Genomic DNA, 22,732 nt, shown 5'->3' on the forward strand with positions numbered 1-22,732 from the left:
ATACATCTATATGAGCTTACCAAGATTAAATTTTTTAACGTGTTTCATATAAATAGAAGTTACATTAATTTATAAATTTTACCTCCATGAATGAAGTAGTTGATCAAACAGCCAATAAGGTCCACTTGTAATTATTTGAGATCGAGAAGATGGAACTCATAAGAGAAAACCAATATTGCCACCAAAATCTGAATTATCCATTTCTAACTCCATGTGCAGCTCTAACATGTTCTGTAGATTATCGAATCTCCAAATAAAGGTTAACGAACTTGGTAGTAACTAAAAACATGAATAAGACAGCTAAAAAATATAAATAATAAACAAATAAGGTAAAATGAACAAGTATGAGAAAGCACCGGTTAACCTGTCAAGAAAATTGGTTTTAGCATAGCTTGAAATTTCTACAATTACAATAAAGTATTGTAAGTGTATATTGTCACACACGAACATGGGATTAACTAATCTAATCTACACAAACTGACCTAATGGGTTAATCTAAAAAAAATTAACTTAATATGTTAATATCCTAAACCTTTACCTATTTGGCCTTTTTTATTTTTCCCCTCAGTTGATGAATTTTATGAAATTAAAATGGTAATTTACTTTTATTCAGACAAAAACATATTCAATAATTGTTTTAGAAAATGTAATTAGAAGAAGGTATGTATTCTACCAAAGGAATCGTAGTAATCGCAACATGGCATACGTTTGGTTGGCATAAAATGATATAAAATTCATTAAATTAAGCAATTTTGAAAAATTTAGTATTATTTTAATATATTTGTTTATTCTAAATAGAAATTTCTAATCTTTTTTCCTATTTCAATGAGGGCGTTACGGTCTTTTAATAAAAAAAGAAAGAAAACAGAATTTCTTCCACAGTCTCTTAGGAATGGTGAAACCCATCACACATAAAATGTGAAGGATTATGTGTGAATTGAATATCATCCATTTGGCAACCGAATGAAATCTTGAATTCCAAATCCCATCAGAATCTTCAAATAAAATACGCTAACCCTTCCGGAAATGGAAGAAAAAAAGCAAATGAGAAAAAATATATTAGAAACGTTAGGATTTAAAGACTATCTCTCATTAAGTCGTTCTATGTGTGTTAGGTAAAAAAAGTCGGATATATAGATTAACGAATCATGTGCAATCAATTATGTAAAAAATCTCACCTTACATGGAATATCCATTGGCACCAAATAGAGAAAGCAAACCATAATAATATGGACCAAGTTTATCAACTTACATTGCTTTTGGGCAAGAGATATCCAAAAAGTCTTTAGTGTGTTGTTGTAAGTTTACATATCTACCGTTTTGGAGGGTCACACTTTTACACTTTTACTCGTACAATATCTCCTTGTAATATCAAACTTTACATCATCTACATGGAAAATCAAAGGTGTAATCAATCTCCGACAGTTAGAAAAGGAAAAAAACCAAAAATATATTCAATTTGCAAAATACATAAGGCATATAAATCATGCCTTTTTTCTGTAATGAATCCCACCACCATATAATGTGAAATCCTCTCAGTAGTAGCATTATAGAAGTCAAAACACATTGGATAATCAATATCAAGGGCCAAAGAGGACATTATAACTAGAATAGAAACAAATAAATGTTAGTGATTAAAAATGAAACTTAAAGGTGAAAACATGCAAATGTAATAGAATACAAATAATCAAGAGTAAATTACACAAATGGTCCCTATAGTTTGGGGTAATTTATGAGCTTAGTCCCTAACTTATTTTTTTAACTCGGAAGGTCCCGCTGTTTGTTTTTGTTACAGGCTTGGTCCCTACTGTTTGTTTTTCTTATGTGTTTGGTCCCTATCTTAGCTAAAAAGACTATTATTTAAATAGGGAAAAATGTTGGGTTAGGTAAAGTAAGATGAGGGGTAGGGTTGGGGGTGTGTTTATTTAAATAAATTAAAAAAATCAATGGCAAAATAGTCTTTTTAGGTAAGATAGGGATCAAGCGTGTAACAAAAACAAACAGTAGGAACCTTCCGAGTTAAAAAAATAAGTTAGGAACCAAACGTGCAAATTACCCTAAACCATAGGACCATTCGTGTAATTTACTCATTACTACTTACATTTATCACCATTTTCTTACTGTGGCTACAAAAGCAAAAAAGAATTGTAGAAATAAAATAATAGTATAATTCAAACATGTGTCAAGATAAAATAATAGTATAATTCAAACATGTGTCAAGGTAGAGTAAATAATTATATATGAATATCAATAAAAGATTTAACCTTTAACTTAAATTACAAGGAAATCATAAACGTAGTTACTTTACTCGAAGACCCCAACATAATAGATGACCAATCTTTAAAGCATAACAACTTTCCTAAGTTTTACAGTAAATTGGAATTTGAAAAATCAAAAGACTCATCATTGTTGACTATGAGTAATGGTTTAAATGGTGATCTTCACATTTTTACAAATACGTCGCATGCACATACAAAAAATGGGAAGGTAATTGATCTTTTGCAAATGAAATTGATTAAATGCAAATTAACATAGCTACAATTTAGGGTAGATTATGCATGCTATTGAATGTAACACCATTCCAAGTATAGCAAGGAAAATCATCTCAGCAAGGCAGCTACACCTGACCGAAATATGAGAAAATGTATGCGGGTATGATGGAGTGACGATTACCGCCGATGATTAACCTACAAGGCAAAGTATGAGGATACGACAAAAAGTATTCGACAAAAGGAGAACGATTGAATGAGATGATAAATTTAATTACAATAAAAATAAAACCATTAAAGTTATATACTATTTATTACATCCTTCCCCCCTTTTCATATGCCCTAAAAGATTGCCCAGTCTCCTTAAATTCAATAAAAAAACATTAAATTTCAAAATTTTAAAGCAAATGAAAGATGGGGTATCAAATGTAGATGTAGAGGAACCATCATTGAATCGATTTGACAAAAGTGAATCCCTAAAACTGAAAACCCAATTGAGTTTGTTGCTTGGATTAAGAGTTAGTTGGTTGCTATAACTTCAAATTTATTAAACAGAACTTGCAATAGAATGAGCAAGCGCTGGAATAACATAGTAGTAGCAGCGGAAGCACAAATCAAAGGGTTTGTCATTTGTGTTCTTTCTTGAAGTTATGGATTGAGAGAAAAAATTAAAGACGAGGCACTTAAACGATTGTGTAGCCATTTAAAATAGGGAAATCCATAATTCCATATCATTTTCCTGATTTTATGCAATCACAAAGTATAATATTTATGGTAACCATTTTAATTTTATTTGAAACCCCATGCAAGATAATCGACTGTTAATTCCTTTAGGTGGGAAAAAAATATATGATAGGGTGATGTCAATAATTTGCTCTGATGGTGGAAAACATAGGTTTGAAATACAATCAACGGTTTTGATTCATTCATTGATGAATTAATGGTTCTCTTTTATTAATATTTAGATAAGTATAAATGATAACATTATATTTTTTATTTTATTTTTTTAATATATATATATATACACACACACACACACTAAAAGACTGTGGAGTTAGCTACAATAACTAACTCCACCACTGTTTATAAGGCAACTTTAACTCCACCCGAGGTCACCGATCCACCACTTCAAACACAACTTTAATCCTCTTATTCATTCTTTCTAATCGCTCTCTTCCAGCATTTTTCCCGTCTTTTGTTTTCTCCACCGGCTTCAAGCTTAACATCCTTACAACCTTTGTCCATGGCGTTCATTGGTTGTTCCCTTAATACATCGCTTCACACGATGAAAGCGGATGCGACAAGCAGTTAGCCGTCATTTATAGGTAAAATCAATGGTCAGATCGTAACTTACACAAACTAAATTGAAATCGAGGGGTTGCTTGGGATGCTAATGATTAATTATCAATTAATTCGCTCTCTAGAATCTAACTTTTTCCATTATCGATTGATTCCTCTATTCTAGTTCTATTCTTCTGCAGACTACCCTTCGACTTTACAGAACCATTATCGATAAACACAATCAGAAACAAAAGTTTCTCAAACCACCATGAAACCATTATCGATTGATTCATTGCAACCTTTTATTCATTGTCTTGTACAATCGGAAGATGAAACCTACAACTAAACCCTATGAGACTTTTTAGTAACGCTCGTGTTTATGGGATAAAGCATTAAAGATGATGTAATAGTATATGACAACCATTGTAACTCGTTTTGAAGTAATAAGAATGAATTATGCGAATTTATGAGTTTTATACTTAATTATTATGATTTACTAAATTAAGGATAAAAATAAGCATCAAAAACAAATGTTATATAAACCCGATATCTATGAAGAAAGTTGTAGAGGTCGAAACAAGAATTCTGGAGATATAAAGAATCTCGAAATCTGAGTTATAACAAAGAAGTTATGACCTGACGAAGTTTCGCGACAGAACCGACATGACGTTGTATCACGTAAAAAGTGAGTATACGATAAAGTGCTTTTCAGCCTTAGCGATCTAAATGAAAGTCGTAGTACACGTTAAATCGAGAGTGTGCATAAAAAATATCTAAATTTGATTTCGTATGAGAAAGTTATGAATTTTCTACGATTTGACATAATAGTATGCAACCCGAAACTCGAAATATAGATCAAACGATTTTTAGCCGACACAACCCAAACGAGAATCGAAGATCTTGTCGATAGTAGTTTAACGGTAAAAAGAAAGACAAAAATGGACGCCGGATGAAGAAGTTATGAATTTTTAACAAACTTTTCCTGTCCCGACATGTTAAAATATAACTTTAAAAATAAAGTCAAAATTAACCGACGGAGTTTAAACAAAAGTTGTAGAGCACGGTCTTACCTACGTGTATATATAAAGAGCATCGAAAATGGAGCTCGTATGCAAAAGTTATGAATTTTTTAAGTTAAAAAAATAATAATCAGGGGAGTACGCTTCACATACAGGAGTACTCCTAGCGTACTCATGTACACGGTCTGAAGTTGGCCATGTCGCCCTATTCCTTCGCATGGTGCACACGTGTTGGTAGTTATGACGCGTCCGAAGTAATCCTCTCCTACGCCTAGCATAGAGCCTTGTAAGGCAGTACGCTCCGTGTACCTGAAGATTACGCCTCGCATAATGCAAGGCTTCGACCACTATAAATAGAATGCGAAACATTCCGATTTTTGTTTACAAAATTTACACCTTTCACCCTTTTCCTTTCTTTTAAGCTGCAATAAATCCCCCAAGCCTAGGTTTGTGACAACCTTCAAATTCTGGTCAAGTCAAAGTCAACAAAAGTTAACCAGTCAAACCGATAAACTCATGTAGTGCTTGTATGATAGGATATATTCTATGTCTTCTTATGTACAACTTTCTATCATAATGCAAAGTATCACTCAGAAGTTTCTAAAGTTCGGAAATTCTAAACCCTAACCAGTGTGAGCGGGGTAATTACTCTATAAAGCACTACTAAGTACCTTTCGGGGGTGTAAAACGCTCATGACAAGACATAATGGGGTTTATAAACCTTGCATTATGGGGCCAAACTCTAACAAAGGTCGCAAACAAAGTCTCTCTCAATCTCTCTCACTCACCCTCTCTCTCTCTCAAATCTCTCCCAAATCTCCCTTAAAATCCTCTCTTAACTTCTTTATAATCACTCGGGGCATCCCGACCCTTAACTTAGTCAAAAACCACTCTAAACGGGATGATTAATTTTAAAATAGCAAATTAGGGCCAAAGTCCCCTTCGGTCCCCTTAAGAACTGAAGTCCTCTTAAGATCGAACACACATTTTGTCTGAGATACCCTTCGGTCCGAGACTTACCTTCGGCTTATCCACCTTTGGTTCGGTTCCAATTTACTTTCGGTTCCTAGCTCGCCTTCAGTTCGGTTCCAGTCTACTTTCGGTTCCTAGCTCGCATTTGGTTCGGTTCCAATCTTCTTTCGGTTCCTAGCTCGCATTCAGTTCAGTCCCACCACTTTCAACTCATCAGCCTTCGAATCTTACCCTCTTAGACCGAACCTTCGGTATTGGCCTATGAACTTTGCAACTTTGCTTCTTTTTCCCAATTTGTGACCACTTTCGTGTTTTAAGCCCATTTTTGATGATTTTGGTGGGGGGTTTTCACCCAAACTTATATTTTGACATATAAGTAGGCCTGACAATTGGGTTGGGTTCGGGTTGGTGGGTCAGAATACATTGACCCAACCCAAACCATACAATATGGGGGTTGGTGGGTTGGCGGGTTGAAAACGTCAACCCAACCCAACCCAAATAACTCGTATACGTATATGGGTTCATGGGTTCGTGGGTTGAACCCAACCCATATAACCCATTTATTAAGCAACACATTTTAAAAGGAAATTAAAAAATACAACTAAATGAAGTCATAAAGTCTTAAATATCAAACATAAAGTCATAAACAAGAGTGATGACGACGAGTGGTGTGCGTGCGACACTGCGACAGTCGATGAATCGATGCCTTAATTGACGGAGACAGGAGACACGGAGTCGTGAGTTTGGAGACTGAAGACTAAATTTCTTTTTGAATAGGGGCTAGGGGACACTAAGTCGACTCGAAGATGTTTTGCCTTTTTGGAATTCGGAAAACGATTAAACGATAATCAAGTAATCAAAACTAATAAATATTTAAAAGTATTTTTTAAACATTATATATATATATATATATATATATATATATATATATATATATATATATATATATATATATATATATAATCGGGTTGGCGGGTTGACCCGCGAACCCAAACAGGTAACCCAACCCAACCCATTAAATAAACGGGTTGGTGGGTCAAAAATCGCAACCTAAACCCGTTTATTTTCGTGTTGGGTCAGTGTCAGGTTACGGGTTGGGTCGACGATTGCCACCCCTACATATAAGACCCCATAGATTCGTATTTTAATCATACTTTGGGTAAATCTTTACCACAAATAATATCGTTTGTACAAGACATTATCTAAGGGTTGGGTGACTTTTCCAAGAAGTTCTGACACCATACCTACTTTATGTCACTATTCACTCCTTACCATATCAAGTCACAATCCTTTTAAGCACTTTCCAACACTCCATTTGACTTACTTACACTAAATCCACCTAAAAGATCTATATCTCACTCGCTCCCTAAAAGAATCATTAACCACATTCTTAAAACAAATACTCTCTCTCTCTCTCTCTCTCTCTCTCCTTCTCAAATTTCCCCTGGAACCAAGAACTCCAGGAAGTCACTAGCTATTCCTCCATTGTTGGTAAGTTCTTCTTTTCTACTCTTGAATATTCCACACTCCTTCACTCAAATCATGGATTTCTTATACAAATATCTTCATATTTATTCTTAGATCTTCAAATCCTCAAGCATTCTCTAAGTGTTCTTGACTTGGAAAACCCATATCTTCAACATCCATCTCAAGGAATCACTCAATGTGAGTTCATACCCCCCCCCTTCTTTTCATGTTTCCATTTAGTTTTATAGGGGAGAATACAAGTCATAACTTCTAAACATGCTTAAACTCAAATGACAGCTTTTAACAGAAAAGTTATGGCACAATCACGATCTATTTTGACCATCTTAGACTCCATAACTTTAAAAACTATTCATACCTTTAAAATGACTACTTGCACATGTTAATACGAATTTTCTACAATTTATGGTGATTTTTTCAAAACTGCCTATCACTGTAGCTAAGATTTTGGACCATTTAGTGAAAATGGTCATTTTGACACTAGTTAAAGATCATTAAAAATCATAATAAAATTTTTGAGTATACTAGACATGTTTTTTGAACTTTCGGAGTTTACGGATTTAGATTTTGACTCACGATGATTTTTCTATGATTTTTACTAAAATAGGGACAGAAAAGTAAAAATTTATAACTAACAATTTACAAGTTATTCACACTTTGTATTGTGTTGAGCAAAGTGTTTATCTAAAATGACTACATATTTACTTATGTTTTCTGTTAAGTTACACCTAAATAACATAGATATTCATTCATTATATGGGATATTAGTCATTACAAACATACAAGATGAACTATACTATGTATAATTTATGATTTGCTATATTACCATTCCCTATGAAAAGGTTCAAATCACACTATAAACGCGTTTTTCATTACTACATACATTCTTAATAAAACTATAATAGGTATAGTTTATGGTTCCTTACACTACAAATACACTACTAAAAGGGGTTCAATTACACTACAAAAAGGTTTTTCATTCACTCTCCACGTAAACTCGTTAACGTAAATTGTGAGACACTACTTCATTGTACTTTTAGAGTACGGGTTAAAATTCCTGAAAGTTATAACCAGAGTTTCTTGTAGGGAGAGCGTGATATTTGTATATAGATATATATATTGCGATTAAAAACCCACACCCAAGTTGCTTGCAACAGCCCGACCGCCTGGTCGGGGGTGACAAATGTCATAATAGTTCCGACGCATGAAGAACATCGCAACAGGTCTTCTATCTCATAATATGGTTATAAATGACTCACATAGGGAGATAACGACAAACCATTTTAAAAAGGGGTTTTATTTTTATAAAACTGCATACACTATTATAATTATGGTAAAATACTTGTACGTTTCGGTCTTTGGGTATTAAGACTACAAACCATTTTATAAGGAAAATATGGGATTTTTCTTGTGTATACTTTACATTTTCAAAGAAATGATTTCTACTCTATATACAAAAGGTTATGCACTCAACAACTTAATTGTTGACACTCTTTCAAAATTATTTGTATTCTCAGGTAATCAATAGAAATCAGTGACTACCAGTTTTTGAGGATGGAACGCTTCAACGTTAATCAAAACATTTTGTCATTATATTGTAATCGGTTTTGAAACATATACTCTTATAAAACCATGTAAATTTCTTGATTATATTTATAATGATTGTATTTACTTTGAGCACTATTATACTCATTGTTGTGATACTATACATAAAGTCCTCCACCCCCGAACGTTTCCGCCATCCTTGGTTTGGGGGTGTGACAAGGGTACCTTCCTAGCATCATAAGAAACCCCGGAGAGCCCGAAGTCTCCAAGGAAAGAGTTTTTCGAGTCGAAACTTTTCCCACGTAAAGCCTAATTTTTTAGGAAACATCCCGGTTTCAACGAAAAAGATTGTTTTAAGGGACAAAGTGTTGTCCAATCACCATCTTATCGGGTGAGTGTGTAGTCACTTTCATCTTACACATAGATATGAAGTGTTTTCTATAAAATACGTGTTATGTGTATATATATTGTTTGTTTATTTGAGATGGGTGTTGAATGGATGTTTTATACATGTTTTAAACCGTATATGTATTTTTATCTACAAATATGTTGGGTAAAACATGGGTAGATGAAATATTTGATGTGTGATAAAATGATGAGATGTATCAATGTTGTTGTTGTTCCAATATAGTAGAGTATAGATGACGACCACAAACCTTTCTAGACAGTCCGGTGGAACGCTAGCAGCCTCGCAACCCATAGGTGTTTGTGAATGATGTGTCACCGGTGTACTCCATCCCCCCCCCCCCCCCCCCCCTGGTTGCCTTACGAACATATATGGCCAAGGAATCCCCTTAGCAGTAAAGTACATCCTGATGATGATCTTTAGGCTAGGTCCCTTATGATAGGTGTTTAGAGACGTAAAGTGAGGATAACGGGAGTGGGTAATCAGGGTTATTATTGGTTGATGAAATTAATAAATTTATTGTTGGTTGATGAATTTAATAAATTTATTATTTGTGGGTTGAAAACCCTATATGCTCACCAGTCTCCCAAGCATGACCCACTCAACTTTCTGTATTACAGGTAGTGGAACCAGAGCATAGTTGGATGATGATGAGAGATTTTTGGATTATAGGTCGGTAGATGTAAATAAATGTTGTAAGACCTATATTGTACTGTTTATGCTTTTGGTCTGCATCGATGTCGACATCCTGAGTTTTGTAATGAAATGAAAAAAATACATTTCTTTAAGAAAATTTTTGATAAAATTTTATCATATTTTGTTTTGGGGACAAATTCCGCACAACTTTTTGAAAGATTGCTCTAATTTTATTTTAAAAGCATAAACAAAATCGGTATTTTTTGACCGTGAAAATGGGGATGTCACATTTTTAACACATGCTTTTTTTCGTTATTAATAGTTGATATTTTATTCTTTGTGGATGTCAGATGATTTTTTTGTGTGCTTTTAGATGTATATGTTGACATGTATTGGAGAAGGAATCGTGAAGAGAATGAATTATGCAGAAAAGGTGTTTGATGAAATGTTTGATTGAAATGAATAATACCTGGTAGAGAAGGAAAATGGAGAATAAAAGAAAAGCAAGGAAGGTTTTCAATTTCATTCCAATTCCATGTTTAGTTGTAAATAAATTGAGTGAATTCTGTTCACTGTAACAACTTATTTGGCCTTTAATGTGTTTATAGTTGAGTATTAGGAATCTTCAATTGATTTCCTATTATGTGTTGATTTGATTAATTTGTTGTGTTGGAATTTGAGGTGTATGGGAGATAAAAGAGGATGGGGGAGGTACACTCCACTTTATATAGTGCCTCCATACAACTCTAACACTTCTAATGATGCTTCTTATTTCATTTGTCATTATTGGAATATTAGCTCTTTTCTCTTCCTTACGTTACACTAAGTTCTCCATCAGTTCTGAATCAAAATTTTCCATGTTCACAGAATGTTGAATTATGCATCTATATATTACCTCTCACTCTAAAAATTTTGTTCATCTTTTGTTCCTATGTTGCAGGCCACGAAGGAATTGGGCTTGATTTAGTTTCTATCATTGGATGTTTAAAAATTGGGTTGGACTCTCTGGTTGGATCATAATGTCAGCTCGGGTTCACCCTCAACGTTCATTAATATTTGGTTTTTCTAGTTTTTGTTGTTTCCGAGTTCAAACTCATATGAGTTTAAAATTACACTTGTCCATTTATATTTAGGTAAAGAAGAACAACAATTGGATGTTAATTTCATAAGCGAAAGGTATTCCATCGGTGAAGTTTTCTTACATTATCTTTTTTTTTTTTTTCATAAAATATTTTCTCTATTTGAGTAATCTACAGAAAGTTGTGGTTATGATTTATCAGATTTAGCACACAAAAACCCTCATATGCGACAAGTACTTTAGTCGTCAAATTTTTTTATTGATATTTAAGCAAAGCTTTGTTTTTTTCTACAATAATTTAAAACATTGTGATTCTCATTTTCATCATGGAGGCTTATCTAAATAGAAATGTAAGCACTTAGGCTTTGCTAACTTGGCTCATTTAGATTTGACAAGTGTAAATTTTATTATTTACATTTGAGATATAAAACTTTTTATTTATCAATGTGGAAGTGCAATTCTGATTCCTTATTTTGAAAGGCAAAGTGTGTATAAATGTGAAAGGAGAAGTGATAGGGCAACAATGATGTATTGAGGCTTGCTGTGGGCTTGAACATGATACATCCATGGAATATGAAGCTTGTTGTGGTTCTGAAGGATGAAAATTATGTGAATTTTGATCCTCAGCTTCAATTCCCCAACAAAAAAGGTACCACTCTTGCTTTTCTTGCTATATTCTTCATCATGCACCTTCCAATTTCCACTATATATAATAAAAATAGTTTTGAAGTGCAATCGTTGATGTTTTTGTGCAATTTTAGAATCTCTTTTGTTTGAATTGCTGAAACACCAAAGGATTGCATTTGTTGGGCTTAGCATACATATGTGTTTAACCGATGTAGTAGTTTGTGTAATTGTGTATTACTAAATCTTTTTTTTTTTTTCACATTTACAGACTGCTAAATTTATTGATTATGATACTAATTTCAAAGAAGATGAGAAAAAACAAGCAAAAGCATTGAAGACTACTCGCAACCTTAATAATGCAACATGCCAGTTGAAACTCAAGGATTACAAATAGGTTGAAAAGCTTTGCACTAAGGTTAGATACAATTAATTAATCCTTAGTCACTGTTTGTTTGTTTCTTTTTCTTTTGTCTTTTGGTAATAAAAAGTTTTTAATAAGGGTCTGGCAACATGATTTGTACAGGTGTTGGAACTTGAGAGTACAAATGTAATGACTTTATACGGAAGAGCTCAAGCATGCAAAAATGTAGCTGATCAAGATCTTACAGAGATTGCTTTAAAAAAAACCCTTGAAATTGACCCTAATAACAGATAGGATTTTTTTTTTTTACACTTGGTGATTTATTTAAAGCTTATAGTACAATCAAGGTTGTAGAACTCGTTACTCGGTACCGGTTCGACCGACTACTGAGTAGTGTGTGACAACCCGAAGTTTGTCCATCGCCGTAACCCATTCCGTCCATAAAAATTTGTCTCTTTCGAATTGATTCCGTTTAAGTTTTAAATTAAGTCATTATTTTTGAGATTTATATTATGACTTAATGGATGTATAAACATGTTTAAAACTCGTTTTAACACTCCATATTAGTAATCGGAAACATTTTAGTTTCAACCATATCGGGTTACGACATCTTAATCGGGTGCGACCAAAAGCTCCGTTTAACGTCGGTATCGGGTAGAATTCCACCGTGTCCCGAACTTAGGACCCATTTAAAGGAGATTAAGCTTCCATTTGAAGCTTTTTCCCCCTCTCACTACTCTCTCTCTAACCTCTCTCCTCAAACCAAAGAAACTAGGTCCAAAACATCAAATTAAGGCTTCAAATCTTCAAGGTAACTTCCCTAACTTGTTATTCAACCTCTTTAGCCTTCAAATCCGAGTTTAAACATTGATTTAGGACCATCTTCATGAGTTTACGGCCCTGGAGCATGCTTGGGCCGTAAACTCAAATAGATTGGGTTTTTGAGCCTCAAAACCCCTCCAAACCAACTTTAGGACTTAGATATGACTTTATGGCTTACCAATTCGGACTTAGAACACCTTAAACATGATTTTTGAGGAGTAAACATGAGTTTACTACCCAAGAACATACTTGGGCCGTAAACTCATCATTTTTGAAGAGTAAACTCAAAAACAAGTGTTTAAAAGCCATTTAAACACACCATTAGCCTTGGAATAAATCCTAGAACCAATCACAATAGATTTGAGGACCTTAAACACAATAAAAACCCTCCATTTGAGAGTTTACGGCCATGACCCCCCAAGGATAGGTTCCAGGGCCGTAAAATCACCTAAGCTAGTCAAATGGTGCCCAAAATTCATCCCAATTCTCTAAACTTTTAAGGAATTGACGGGGAACTATGTTCCAGATTTTCACGAAACATTTGTTTCAGTACTTAAATTCGAAACTCCAAATCATATTCATTTCGTATGAGTGTTCTTGATCAAATATTCGAAACCCACGATGTTTGTTACCCAACAAGATCCAACACAGACTTTTCCATGAATATGATTTCCATGTGAGTTTCATTCGAAATCCAAAGTCACTTAAAATTATTTTGTCAAAGCAAACTTGTCACTGACTACACTCGTCAAACAAGTAATTTCCATTACAATTTCTCACCTTATGTTTAGGTTGATATGTAATGAAATTCTTATAGCTACCCATACAGCCTAATAAAAGAAACCCTTCGATACTTCTTTACAAGTATTCGATTGTATATCACGGGAAAATACACAAGCAGTTGATCATCTCTCTTGATGATTAATGAAATAACCTTTTCCTGGGGTTTATACTACTTTTGTGTCGAAAAATTGATCGACATCACTGACTTCCAAAATTTTCTTATTTTTGCTTCTCATCTATTTTTTTGGAACACTACACTCATGAAATCCTTGAGGTTCTGAGTAACACCAACTCAGGCTGATGATTTCGAACATCTGGCAAATGACTTTACTTTAAAACCCAAAAGTGAAAGAGCCTTACTTCCATTCGAAGGGTTCTGACAGCTACAATTCTATTGGGGCAAACAAAACAGTTTGTTTTACGGTGACGTATGGTATTCGGTCTGGGTTTCAAACTACAGGGTTACATATAAAAGGGGATTCAAGGGTTTGTTATCGGTTTACGCTTTTTGAAGAAAAATTCCCAAAATTCTCTCTGAAAAATTCAACTATTCTTCACAAGATTTTACAACCCTGATCATGGCTACTCAAACTAATGTTCCATCTCAAACAACTGAAGATGTTACTTCACAACCAATCAAGAAGATTTAAGGAACTATCTACCAAGTAGAGGCTAATGTTTCTACTTATCCGGAAGAACTCAAGATGTTGATTATCGCTTTACAAAGTTCTGTTCTATCCAAAGCTATGTTTCAATCTTTTGTTGTTCCTCTTTCCTGGTTATCCAAAGCTATGTTTCAATCTTTTGTTTTTTCAACTTGGTATACGATAAGAAGGTTAGACTATCCAAGAGGCTATTTTGTAAAATACTGGAAATCCCAAATTCTCCACCCTACACTGATCTTCAATTTCCCCAAATCGTACACATGTTCAACCAGATGGTTCATCAACCACAACTTACTAAGATCAGTGATTTCAAGAAATCTGGTCTTCCAAGCATTTGTAACTTTCTCTTTGGAATTTTTCTAATATGTTTGATTGGTCGAATTGGTGGACTCCACAAAGGATGGATGGAAGTATATGCCATGGTTGTTGGGCTATACTACGATATTCATGTGGAGTATACTACACAACTTTGGAAGGAATTCCAAAAGAGTGTTGAGAACACGAATGCAATTCAAGGCATTTCATGTGCAAGGTATTGGAGTTTGATTTTTCAACACTTTTATGAGAAGGAAGGGATTTTGGTGAATGCTGAATTTTGTACATATCATTATCCGAAGAATATGACTGATGATGCAGATGGGTTTCCATTTTTTGCTCGTATTCCAGATGCTATGTTGAGGCGTGTTGATCCTACGAATGTTGTTTTGGTGGCGTATTTGAAAAACATTGATCCTACTGTTCAAACGGGGATATTGTTGCCAAGGGAAGAGAAGACGTTTAAACGTTCGAAGAAGAATGAACCTGGTTCTTCTGAAAAGCTTGTATCTGAAACCACGTCAAAGAAGTCTCCAAAGAAGAAGCCTAGTGAAGTTAAAGTGGTAAAAGAAGTATTTGTTGATGTGTCTATTCCGATTGAGCCTGTTGTTGATGATACTCAAGAGAAAGTGGTTAGTCCTTTGAAGAAGGGTGTTTTTAGAAGAATAAAAATGAAGTCTAAGCATACACGACAGTCTCCAACTCGTAATGTGGTATGAAAGCCTCATCTTACTCATCAGGGTGTAGTTTTTCGTGAAATACTAGCTCCGGTTTCTCCATTGTCTAAGAAATGCATGGCTGAAGATATGGCCAAACAAATTTCTAAAAGGGAGAAGAAGAAGATACAAAAGATTGTTATTACAACCACATCTACAGAAGATGAAGATGAATAAATTCCTAAAACACCTGAAGCAAATCTTAACAAGGAAAGTTCCATTCCTGAGCAGACAATGGTCATACCACCCGAAGATTTGTCTGCCAAATCATCTCATGAGGAGGCACGAACTTCAAACATCAATGCAAACATATCTCATACGGATGTAAATGTCATCATAAGTGAAGAAGATGTGAAGACAAAAGCTCAAGGTAATCCTATTGTTTCATTACCTCTACAAATCACACCGATTACTTCAACCACAGACTCACCCGCATTCAAAAATATTATCAATCAACCCTTTACTTCCATTTTTTCTTCTCAATCTACTGATCCACCCAAAACCAATTCCCCTGCTACAGACTCAATTTTTATGGAAACTGATACTAACAATGAGGGTTTTGGAGGAACCTTTGAGGACTTGGAGTTTGATAACAAAGAAGAAGATTTTCCAGATCATATGTTGATGGCGATGAAACAGTTTAAGATTTTGAATACGAATTTGAACTCCATACTTCAATCTCAAGATGATCTGGGGGGTGGTTCATCGGTTTCAGGTTTGGAAGTTGATTCAATGTTAATAATGTTCGAAGCAAAGATGGTGAGTAAAGTCTCTGGGATGGTTAGAGACTCAGAATCAAGAATTTTGGAGAAAGTTGATCATAATGATCAAAAAAATGAGCTAAGGGTGAATTCTCAAAATTCGACATTTTTGGGAGAAGTTAAAGATTTGAAGAAACTGGCGAACGACCGAAACATTTTGTTCGTTCAAGATGTCAAGAAAGTCCATGAAGATCTCAACTTGTAGATTCGTGAGCTTCGCGAAGATATGCAAAGAGAGATTGTAAGTGTCCAACAGGATTATGCATCTTTCAATCAGAAGATTGACATTATTTGTGATGCTATCACAAGATTTTTCAAGTTGTACGAAAGCATGAGTCCACCAACTTACTCAGCTTTCTACAACGAAAAGTAATTTTTTTTGGAAGTGATTAATTTGTTGAAGGAGCTCAAAGTGTTATCTGTCAAGTCGGTTTCATCTTCTCTAATAACTCCTAAATTTTTGTCTCAAAAATTCGCACAATTTGAAGCTATTTTACACAAGCAATTGGCCCCTCTTTGCCGAATTTCGAGCCTTCTACCAACAACAGTTTCCCCACCTGTTTCCACAGGGGTACAAAATGAGAAAGAAAGGTGGAAGATGCGAAGGCTACTGGTGAAGCTTTGCATACAGATGCAAAAGTTGTGGGAAAGGTGTTTTCTACGAAGATTCCAACAACAAAGCCGATAATATCATCTGCTGGGCCAGTTATTTCAACAATGGTTACTACAATGTCAATTCCAAGGCCTATTACAAAAGGAGTTGTTATTGGTGAAGCTGTTGGTGGGAGCAATAAGAAGCCAAATGTGACAGATGATGCTTCGAAAGATAAAGGAAAAACCATTGTTGTGGAAAAGTCAAAGGAGGAAAATAAAGTTGAAGTTGAAGCAGAACTTGAAAAACTGAGGTTGGTCCAAAGCATAATGACTCAGCGTTCAAGTGATCCTCCAGGTTTGGATAAAGGTGATTCATCCAAACATTACAATTATGAAAAAAATCGAAGCCAAGGTTTCATATAATCATATGTATTAGTTCGAAAAGAAACCGAAATAGAGTTATGTTGTAACGAATACTGATGCACGCCATCTAGACTTTCCAATGAATGAGATGATGTTTATCATGCCTCAATTCAAAGCAGAAGGAAATTTCAAAGTAAAATATGAAGGTACTCACATGAACATTCAATTTCATGTTGTTCTTGCCAAATCTGATGTGGAAGTCTAGTCGTTGGTGAAGATTAAGAAGGTCATTAGTATAAAGAAGGATGTGGTATTTGAAAACACAGTCCAAAATATCAAGTATGTTGTGGCCAGGGCAAATGGAAATATTTGTGATTTCACAATTGCAGATTTTCCATTAGTGAACCTATATGATCTTATACAAGTTGCATTGATTTTGAAAGATAAATCTTTTTCATATCTTCAAAATACTGAACCTGATGAATTCAAGCTTGGGGTTGCTCACATCAAGATTTTCATTGAGAATTATTACGAGTTCTTGGCACTAACTGATGTTGAATTAGCAAAAACTAAAGGTTTGGAAATAAAAGCTCCTATGTCACCTACGAAGACCCAAACTGATATGAAGAAATATGCAGATGGAGAGATCTGCTTAATACCTTTTGGGTTGGTCTTCGCAGGAAAAGACAAAGCTAGAAAAGCAAAATGATTTTTTTCCAGGCAAGCGATGTGGAGAGATATTTGACTTCTCAATATACGAACTTGATTGTTCGTATGAATCATTGCAAGAAGAAAAATGAAGGAGATAAGAATGAGCTTAAGAATATCATTTCATGGTACACGGAAATACGAAGGGTGATGTTGTATTCCATTCAGCTTCTCACAAATTAAGGAGTTCGACTATTATTACAAAGGGGGAGATTGTAAGAGTCAAAGTATGTTGTAATTAGTCGAAGTCTGTCATATATCCCTTCGTATGTTTTATAATGTATTTTACTAAGGTGCTTTTATACGAAGCTTAGTGTCAATGCCTTAGTATTTTTTGTACGCTTTCTGTTTCCTATAAATAGGGGCATTTACTAGAGTTAGATAAGTGTTGCTTTTACAGAAACCTGTCTTTGTAAACATTTGAAAGCGTAATAGAGCTGAAAACAAGATCATATTTACATCCGTTGTTCAATCTTGCATGCTTACATACTCTGATTTGTGACTCACTCGATTCTTTGATTCATCAGTCATCCCTCTTGTGGTTCACACCCAATACAAGCAAGAAGGATATTGAGGAGAGAGGACGGAGGATGTGAGAATTTCTGACTAAGCTCTCTAAGATGTAAGAATTTCTGACTAAGCTCTCTAGCTTCCTAATTATCCTCAAAGGATAATTCTCGATCCCCAAAAGCCTCCCTAAAACCGTCAAAGGCTTTTAGGTAGGTTCTAGAATTCCTCTTGTTCAAGTATTGAGTAATTACACTTTTAACCCTTACACTTTTAAGTAATTATATTAACCACAAAATTAATTCCAATTAATTTCTAATTAAATATTAATTAAATATTACTATTTCTAATTAATATATTATTCTCATAATATATTAATAAATTATTATTTATTTCAATTTATTAATAAAATAATAAATCAACCTTTCTCTCCAAAACATCCTGTCCAATCGCTAGGCTTGAGGGCAACCCAAAAGGATTGTGCTAGTATCAATTCAAGTTCATACCAATTATAGTTATGGGCTTAGACACGTAATCCAATAGTCTCCCACTTAGATAAGTCTGTAACTATAATTATCAATATAACTTCTAAACTGATCAACAAAGTGTAGCTTCCAAAAGCCGTTGTCGAACTCTGACCCAGTCAGTTACGTGTCCTAAGATAAGTGATCATATAATCCTCCATTCTACTAGATATCATTAGGATATGAGACACGGAACAAAATCAGTCTCATTGTCCAATACTTTGTTTCCCGATTTCTGATTTGAAATTACACAAAACTTCCAATCGAACACATTAATTTAGTATTGGTCGAGGCCGACACTATAAGTCAACACCAAATCATCAAGGGGCCCAAAGATATTGCTTTTTCCAATTAGGGAAAAAGGAACGAATAAATTTGAATTATATGCTTGCACTATTTACTCATCAAATCATGCACAATAATACGTTTATAACATCAAGCTACTGATGCATTTTAATATCATCAATCCAAAACCAACTTGTAAACCACAACCCATATATATCCGTTTCAAGATTATAAGATTTTATTCCTTGAGCGTAAGTTAATCCAATACTTAAATCTCCGTTTCAAAGTACTCATGAACATTGCAGAAATACCATTGCTATGTCTAAATCTTTTTAGACAATCTAAAACTCACTTCATAACACTCTTAGTTCACTACTTACTTCCAAAACTATGATCGATTGTGGCCTTTTAAATAATCGAATTGTTTGGGAGGTAAACATGAAAAATGAAACACAAAAATATACAATTGAGAAAAGGTAGTAAACAAACTCATAAATAATTCTCTATTCTATAATCACCAAAAGTTAGTTACACTTACTTTGTTACAAGTTTCAACTAACTATATAACTACTAAAACTAATATCATCTCACAGACCAATGTTCCTAGCATGTTGAATAGTTAGACCCTACTCAGAATCTTTGTGAAGGGATCTGCAAGATTCTCTTATGTTGATACCCTCTTCACTACGAGGTAACCTTCTTTTACTCTATGTCTAATGAAATGGTATTTTCTGCCGATATGTCTTGATCTGACATGATCTCTTGGTTTCCTTTGGCAAGGCAACCTCTTTTTCATTATCAAAGAAAATTTCCATAAGCTCCTTGATGGTTGGCACAAATCCAAGATCTCCAATGAAGTTCTTCAACTATATAGCTTCCTTCGATGCTATAATGACGTAAATTTTCAAACAAAATTTTCATTTTTAAAACACATAAAAATTATATTTATAATTCGTGAAATCATAAGTGTCTCAATGTCAACATAACATCTCAACAAGAGTCAATTCCCAGAATCCTCAACATAATCTCAAACAAGTGTGTATAATCACGCTGGTGCCGTCCCGCGATCCTTTGAGGTACCTGAAACACATAACACATAACACGGTAAGCACGAAGCTTAGTGAGTCCCCCAAAATACCACGCACAAAAACTAGCCACTCGAGGCTATAGCTCTGTAAGACCCTCCGGTCAATGTGTCTTAGTGGGACCCTCCAACCCCACAACTCGTTCGACCCTCCGTTCCAGTCTGGTTGAGAACCCTCCGGTCTCATAGTTCGTTGGACGCTCCGGCCTGGTTTAAGTAACACATAATATAACGTACAATACATATCACACAAACATTCATAACTCAAGAAAGCACATAAGACCCTCTGGTCACACATAGTTACCACTCTAGGTAAAGTATAGTGAGAAGACTCACCTCGAAGTAAGCAAGCTAATACACCTCGTACACGAATCACCGAAACAGCCTCTGCCTACTACATATGGTGATTATCTCCAATTAGACCAATTATTCTAATAAACTCCTACTAACCCCTCTCTAACTCTTGGTAAGGGTAAAAGACCATTCTACCCCTCCATGGTCTCCATTACCCATATTGGTCCAAACTCCAAAAGTCAACAAAAGTCAACTTGAGTCAATAGTCCATGTTAACTCAACTCATCGAGTGCACCAGGAGGACTCGTCGAGTCCCCGCGTTCCCTCAAAGACCTTATGAAAACCAACTCTACTCACCGAGTAGACCCGTCAACTCGTTGAGTTGCAGCGTGTTCAGAATTTATCGGGTAAACCCTAATCGACTAATTGAGTCTGCTCATGGACTGGGCGAGTTCATCCAGTCCATACTCTTATTCAAACTTTTTAGGGTAGATCTATCACTCCAAACAGTAGATCTAGGTTCCCTAGGCTCGAAAGTAACGTAAAGCTTCAATCTTTACGTTCATGCATGTCATAAATGCTCTTTAATGCCATTACAAGCCCAAGGAAGGTTACATGCATGTGGACCTGCCTCTAACTCAATAAAGTTCGAATCTTTGGAATCTCAAGGCATTCTATAGTCCACATTTGAGGTTCTAACCTCAAACCATACTCAAATAACTCAAGAACACAATATGCTAAAAACTCCCAAAAATGTGATCTAACGAATATGTGGCCAAGATGAGAGTTTTTTACCTCGGAATAGTAGCTAATGACAAAAGAAGGCAAGATCCACAACTTTCCATCGGTTAGATCCACCAAGCACTTCCAATCCTTCCTCCAAAATGCACAAGAATGCTCAAAATGATCTCTCTCTCTCTCTCTCTCTCTATATATATATATATATATATATATATATATATATATATATATATATATATATATTGATATGGGCATATTTAGTTATAAAATTCATGCATTATCTTAATACTTTATGTTGATTTTATCTCATTTAATGAACAAAAGGTGCTTAATTACTTTACAATTTCATTTTTCAGCAACAATGACATTCTCGGATGGAAAAGGAAGCGGAACTAGCGATTGGAAGCTTGGATCTTGGATTTTGAAGAAAGAAGGATGTTGTTGGACAACTTGACCCATCTTCAGTGTTTTGGCCATATCTCATGAACCGTAACTCCGATTGATGAGATTCAAAATGTTCTGAAAACTAGATACAATATCGGACGACTTTCGTGTTTTGAGAAAATGATTATTCCAAACGGACTTGACGAGTAGGCCATAAACTCGACGAGTCACTTCGAAGTTTTGCGATTCTGGACGCGCTGACTAGGAAATCCGTTAATTTAGACAACTGGCCACTGCTTGAGTTAATTTGTTTCCTAAGGATTAGTAATAGTGAACGTGAAAGTAATCATCTTAGTCGGTAGCCAATGAAGAATTAATCCGATACATTGAAATCATCCATGGGAACAAATGAGTCGAACCTAAACAGAAGTCCTCTTTATTATTGAATTTAGTTGATTTTTATTTGCTTAGCTCTTAGTTTCTTAGTTTAAGTTTTAGTTAATTGTTGAAGTTTCTAGTCTTGCAAAACTAGAGAAACCCCCTTTCTTTTACTTGTTTTATTTAGATAATATTAGCATTTCTTTTAATTGTTTACCGTTCCCTGTGTTCGATACCCTACTTACCTAAACTAAACTGCTAGTCGATAGGTACACTGCCTTTCGTGTGTTCGTCTTTGTGTTTAATTTAGTAGGATTAAAACTAGTTTGTTTTACACAGATCAAGTTTTTGGCGCCGTTGCCGGGGAACGGTTCTAAATAGTTAATTTTATTTGTTAATTGTTAACATTTTTTATTTTATTTGTTGATTATTTTTTTATAGTTTAATTTTTATTTATTATGTATTTTCCAAATCTCAATGCTTTTGATGATTTTCTTAAGGAAGTAGTACAGGAAATTGAGCAAGAAGATGAAGAGTATGACTCAGATGAAGATTTGATGAAATTCGAAAGATGGTTAGATAACATCTTGTGTAACGAACATGAACAATCTGTGTCACAAGAGCTAGATTTACAAGATGAAGATTTTAATCCAGAAAGAGATTTGGAAGACTTGGAAAGGTTGCTAGCAGAGAGTTCGGATGAAGAACAAAAACAAGCTGAATTACAGGAACCAACCTGTGGTTTGACTATTACTACGACATGGCCCCCTGTATTTCCAGTTTGTGTTTCGAAGCATGGGGTGACGATTCCAACTTTGGAGAAAGTTCTGAAGCGCGATCCATTTATGATTAGTATCCAACCGGTTCTAACCCTCGTCAAGATTGTTGGGTTTCATGAATTCGAGCTTG

Source organism: Lactuca saligna, chromosome 9 (genome assembly GCF_052625555.1).
Source record: "Lactuca saligna cultivar CGN05327 chromosome 9, ASM5262555v1, whole genome shotgun sequence".
Lineage (NCBI taxonomy): Eukaryota > Viridiplantae > Streptophyta > Magnoliopsida > Asterales > Asteraceae > Lactuca > Lactuca saligna.